This window comes from Triticum urartu, chromosome 7 (genome assembly GCF_003073215.2).
Source record: "Triticum urartu cultivar G1812 chromosome 7, Tu2.1, whole genome shotgun sequence".
NCBI classification, from domain to species: domain Eukaryota; kingdom Viridiplantae; phylum Streptophyta; class Magnoliopsida; order Poales; family Poaceae; genus Triticum; species Triticum urartu.
In genome coordinates, this window is record NC_053028.1 from 120319241 (window position 1) to 120325054 (window position 5814).

Consider the following 5814-nt stretch of genomic DNA (forward strand, 5'->3'; position numbering starts at 1 on the left):
GGATCTTCAGAGGTAGTCCTCTTCCTTCCCCGGGGAGAGGGAATGTCAGATTCTTCCCCTTGGTTATCCTCCCTCGCGGAGGCGCTCATTCCCTCGGTTGGAATAAATAGCGAGTGTGGCCCGCTTTCGCCCTCTTTATTCCCCCCTTCATCTTCCTTTGAGGGCACTAGATAAGGTGCCGGCTCGAGCATCTTTTCCAGCACCGGATTGTCCAAGCCCTCAGGAAGGGGGGCCGAACACCTGATCATCTTCGCCTTTGTTATCCAGTCCTGGTCAAAGAGCGACTCTTTAGAATGATGCCATGATAAATAAAAGGACGGCGGGTTCGGCCATGGGATTACTTACTTGGATAGCAGGGCAGTTGCAGCTCAAACCCACATCCTCGGAGGTGTCCGGACACTTTATTTGGGGTCCGAAGAACGATTTGTACATCTCTTCGAGTGTCATGCCGAGGAAATGCTGAATAGCTCACAGTCCTTTTGGGTTGAATTCCCGCATACGTAGGGGCCGGCGTTTGCAAGGCTGGACTCAACGAACTAGCATAACTTGCATTACCATGACCAGACTGAAATCTCACTCAAAGAGATCTCAGATATGGCTCTGCAGTATTGGCACGTCCTTTGCTGGACCCCAGCTCAGCCCCCTACTGATCTGTGACATCAGTTGCGGTGGGGGGCCCGATCGAAAAGTGGGGGCGGCTACCCACTTGGCACTTTGGGGAACTGTGATGTAAAACCACTCCCGCTGCCACAATCCAGACACCTCTGGGAAGAATCATCTGGCCATGGAGCATCAGCGATTTTTCTTATTAAAGCACATCCGCACTCCGCGTGCCGCCCCTCGATCATCTTCGGCTTCACATCGAAGGTCTTGAGCCACAGGCCGAAGTGAGGGGTAATGCGGAGGAAGGCCTCACATACGACAATAAATGACAAGATGTGAAGAAGGGAGTCTGGGGCTAGATCATGGAAATCCAGCCCATAATAGAACATAAGACCCCTGACAAAGGGATCCAGAGCGAGGCCTAGTCCTCGGAGGAAGTGGGAGATGAACACGACACTCTCGGTGGGTTCGGGAGTAGGGACGACCTGCCCTCGGGCAGCAGCCTATGTGAAATTTCGGCGGTCAGATATCTGGCCTCTCTCAGCTTCTTGATGTCCTCCTCTGCTACAGAGGAGGGCATCCACCGACCTTGAAGGTTGGATCCGGACATAGTTGAAGGTTCGAAGCGCCCGACTTGAGCTTTGGGTGTTAGAACTCGAGGCGGGGGAAGGATACGATTGAGCACGAGAGGGAGAAACAAAAGGCCTTGTCCTTGTTATAAAGGGGGTGAATATCAAGCGTCCTCCTCGTGGCCATTTGGGACTTGCCTAAGATCTGGGAGTCATACCAACAGGCACGGTTGGGTTACCCACGTCTGTATTGATGAGAATCCCGTGATAAGGGGAACACAATCTCTGCTTTGACAAGACGTGTCAAGAAAACCGCCTCGCGATATGTGCGGTGCTAGTTGAGAAAAATGGTTCGAATAATGACCGGACTGTGGCGTGATGTCATGCTGTCAAAACGTGTCAGCAGATTAGATTTGTGGAAATATTATTCTCTCTACAGTGGTATGTGGAACTTATTTTTCAGGGCCGGACACTATCCTTGTGTTCAAACTCTTCCATGGAGTATCCGGAGGAGGAACCCGCCTTGCAATGCCAAATACAATACTGCGCGCCCGACTCATCGTCATTGAAGCCTGGTTCAGGGGCTACTGAGGGAGTCCTGGATTAGGGGGTCTCCGGACAGCCGGACTATATCCTTTGGCCAGACTGTTGGACTATGAATATACAAGATTGAAGACTTCAACTAGTGTCCGAATGGGACTCTCCTTGGCGTGGAAGGCAAGCTAGGCAATACGGATATGTATATCTCCTCCCTTGTAACCGGCCTTTTGTAACCCTAGCCCCCTCCGGTGTCTATATAAACTGGAGGGTTTAGTCCATAGGACAACATACAATCATACCATAGGCTAGCTTCTAGGGTTTAGCCTCTATGATCTTGTGGTAGATCAACTCTTGTAATACTCATATCATCAAGAACAATCAAGCAGGACGTAGGGTATTACCTCCATCAAGAGGGCCCAAACCTGGGTAAACATCATGTCCCCTACCTCCTGTTACCATCCGCCTTAGACGCACAGTTCGGGACCCCCTACCCGAGATCCGCCGGTTTTGACACCGACAAGGAGGGAGATGAATCCCCTGCGGAGGGAGGAAGGAAGAGGACGGCCTCTGCATACTTGGAAGCCGAACTACCTGAAAGAGGAAAGATTCCTCATCAAGAGGAGTCTCCTGCCGCCGCCGACAGCGGCCCGGCATGGGATCCCAGGGCCCAGTCCCTGGTGAACTCGTGATTATATAAAATCCGAATATGTTTAAGCGTTCGGACTCATCGTGGCTTAGTATTTTAACCTAAGCCGTATATTTCTTGTAGTCCGGTGAGGTCCTGTGCCGAACAGTCCTCATTGGAGGACCTGCTGAGCTCAAACGCTGTGGAGAGCGGGACGCCCCCGAAGGACCCTTTCTCCAAACAGGTGCCAAACACCGAGGCCTCGTCCCAAAAGGACCCCGCCTAAGGAGAAAAGGAAAAAACTGTGAAGGCAGCGCCTGGAGGCCGAACCGCAGGGGCCGGAGACGTGGGGACAAATATTCCGCCGGCAACCTCTGTCCATCCAGAAGTGTCGGATGCTTTGTTGGTGGCGCTACGAGATGCCTCCATCGTTGATGAACACCGTGCCCTGATGGGCGCGGTGATTGAGAAAATTCAGTCGACCGAGAGTGGACTGAACGAAGCCTGTATCAGTCTTATAAAAGGCTTTGAGGTATGTTATATGAGTTATCGAGGAGTGTCATAGTATAGATAGTAGCCCCTGATACACTGTTCGGTGAAAGAAAGAACCGGACAGGGGATCGAATTCATGATCTCAGGAAGACTCACTAAATGACATTGATTTCTCTCTTGTTTCAAGTAGGTACCTGTAGCAGCTGCTACCTCTCACACTGCGGAGATCACCGGACTGAATCAAAGTCTGGAGCGGGCCAGAGAAGAAATTGGCCGATTGCAAATGCAGTTGAGGGATAAAGAAGGTATGCATCAATATTATGTGTGTTTATTGTGAGATAAATGTTCAGTATGAAATAAGCCGCATAATTTGTGCTAGGAGTTATGACCGAAGTCGAGGCCCTCAAAAGGGTCGTTGCCGAGGCCAAGAAAAAGGCAGCCACGGAGCAGGCTCTTCGTGAGAAACACGAAGCCAGAGTTATTAGAGCTGAGCAGGGGCTGCAAGATGCCGTTAGTAAATGTGAGGCCTTGGAGCAGAGTTTAACAGAGAAAGAGTCTGAACTCACCAAGGCGCGCCAAGCCATGAGCGACACCCAGGGGGAAACCCAAAGCACGCTGCAGGGGATCCAAGAGGCGAGGAAGATCGCGGCATGTAAGCTTTCCCCATGTAAAGAAAATATTTGAAGGAAGAACTATGTTTCTTATTGTGAGTCTGGACTTCTCAGGTGTATTTGCCGAGCTGCCGCACAGTATATCAGATGCCGCTCACTTCTACCTAGCCGAAGGAAGGAACACCGCCGATAAGCTTTTTTGGTCTCAGTATTTGGCGCCGAATTATTCGGTGCCTTTTGCCGATCAACTGAAACAGCTGATCAAACTGCATAAGGCGGCGGAACTAGCCATGAAAGATGTGGTTATCCAGCTATGGCCTACCGAACCGATTCCAAGCAGCTACTTCGGGCTCGTAAGGCGGCTTATGAGCGCTTGCCCTCGACTTGACGTCATCAAGCGGTCGGTCTGTATAGAAGGAGCGCGAATGGCCTTCGCCCTTGCTCCCTTGTTCTGTGTGATTCGGTTTAACCACCTGGAGTTTTAGCTATGTCGACTGCAGGGATAATCAAAGTCTCCGCTGCGTGCCCCGTCTTCGATGGAACTGAATATCCCTACTGGAAGAATAAGATGTGCATGCATCTTGAAGCCATTGACGTCGACCTATGGTATGTCATCGAGAACGGTGTTCCCAAGGCTGGAGAAGGTTTCACTTCTGCTGATGTCAAGAAATTCGTTCAACTGGACTCTACTGCCAAGAATATCATCTGTGGTCATCTGACCAAAGGACAGTATGGCCGTGTGAGTGCTTTGAAGACATCCAAGCTGGTCTGGGACTGGCTCTCCAAGGTAAATGAAGGCATCTCAACCCAGAGAGATCAGAGAATCAGTGTCCTTCAACCTCTTCAACCGCTTCAAGCGAAATGACAATGAGAATGTCCAACACACATTTGACCGACTCACTGACATCACAAATGAGCTTCAAGCCCTCGGCGCCACTGAGATTACCAAACACGAAGTCGTCAAGACGCTGCTGAGATCACTTGATAGTTCGTTTGACATCCTGGCCCTGATGATTCAAGAACGTCCTGATTTCAAGACACTCGATCCGTCTGACATACTTGAGAGGCTCAACACACATGAGTTTCAGCTTTCGGAGAAAAGAGATATCTACGGTCCAAACTATGGGCAAACTCATGCCTTGAAGGCAAAAGCTGTCTCCTCATCTGAAGAAGAATCTGACAGCAGTTCTGATGATCCTGAAGACATTGGAAGGGAACTTGCTATGCTTGTCAAGAAGTTCCAAAAATTCACCAAGAAGAAAGGCTTCAGAAAGTCTTCCCGATCAAGTTCAAGGAATGATGAAGCTCCTGCTCATGACTACAAGAAGAAAACATGTCACAAGTGCAAGAAACTTGGCCACTTCATCTCTGAGTGTCCACAGTGGGACAATGAGAACAAAAAGAAGAAGAAGAGCAAGGAATATGACTCTGACGACAAGAAAAAGAAGAAATACTCAAAGTCTTCTTCCAAGTCTTCCTCAAAGTCTTCATCACACAAGAAGAGCTCATCTGGCAAGGCACGTGCGTTTGTTGGCAAGGAAATGGATTCAGAGGAGGAGTCCGCTTCTGAGGAGGCGGAGGTGGAGTCTGAGGAGGAGTCCGACTCAGGCATCGCAAGTCTGGCTACAACGTACGTTGCCAAGTCCATCTTCAATACTGAAGACAATGACCTCATCACCGAGACCGATGCAAATGACAAGGACTACTCCACTTCTACCTACTGCTTCATGGCACGCGGTGCCAAGGTAAACACACGCACTACTCACTATCAAACATCTAGTGACGATGACTCTGATTGTGATTCAAAACCCAGCTACAGAACACTTGCTAAAATTGCAACTGAACAACAGAAAGCTATGGAACACATTCAAAAACTGTTAGACAGAAGCGATGATCTGTTAGGTGCTGAAATGACTCGATCTGAATCCTTAATTGAAGACATAAAAAATCTTCACGTTAAGTATCAGGAACTTGAAAGTCGTCATGAAACTCTCTCAACAACTCATGAAAAGCTTTCCTATGATTATCTTCAAAGGAAGCAAGATCTTGAGAAATTGAGAGCGGTTCATGAAGATCTTCAAAAGGAAAATGAGTCACTTCGCGCCAAACAGATCAGTCCCGCTCAGGAAGGATTTGAACCACCATGTCTTAAATGCATTGAGCGTGATAATGCTACTTCTGTTGCCGAATGTTCTACTTCTACTACTGTTGCAATATCTTCAACTGTTGATGTGGTAACTAACCCCTCTGCTGAGGATACCACTGCTATTGCTGATGAGAATGCTAGGTTGAAGACATTGCTTGAAACAGGGATGTACAAAAGTCTTAAAGGGCATCAGACGCTATGTGATGTCCTGAAAAAGCAGATTCTGAA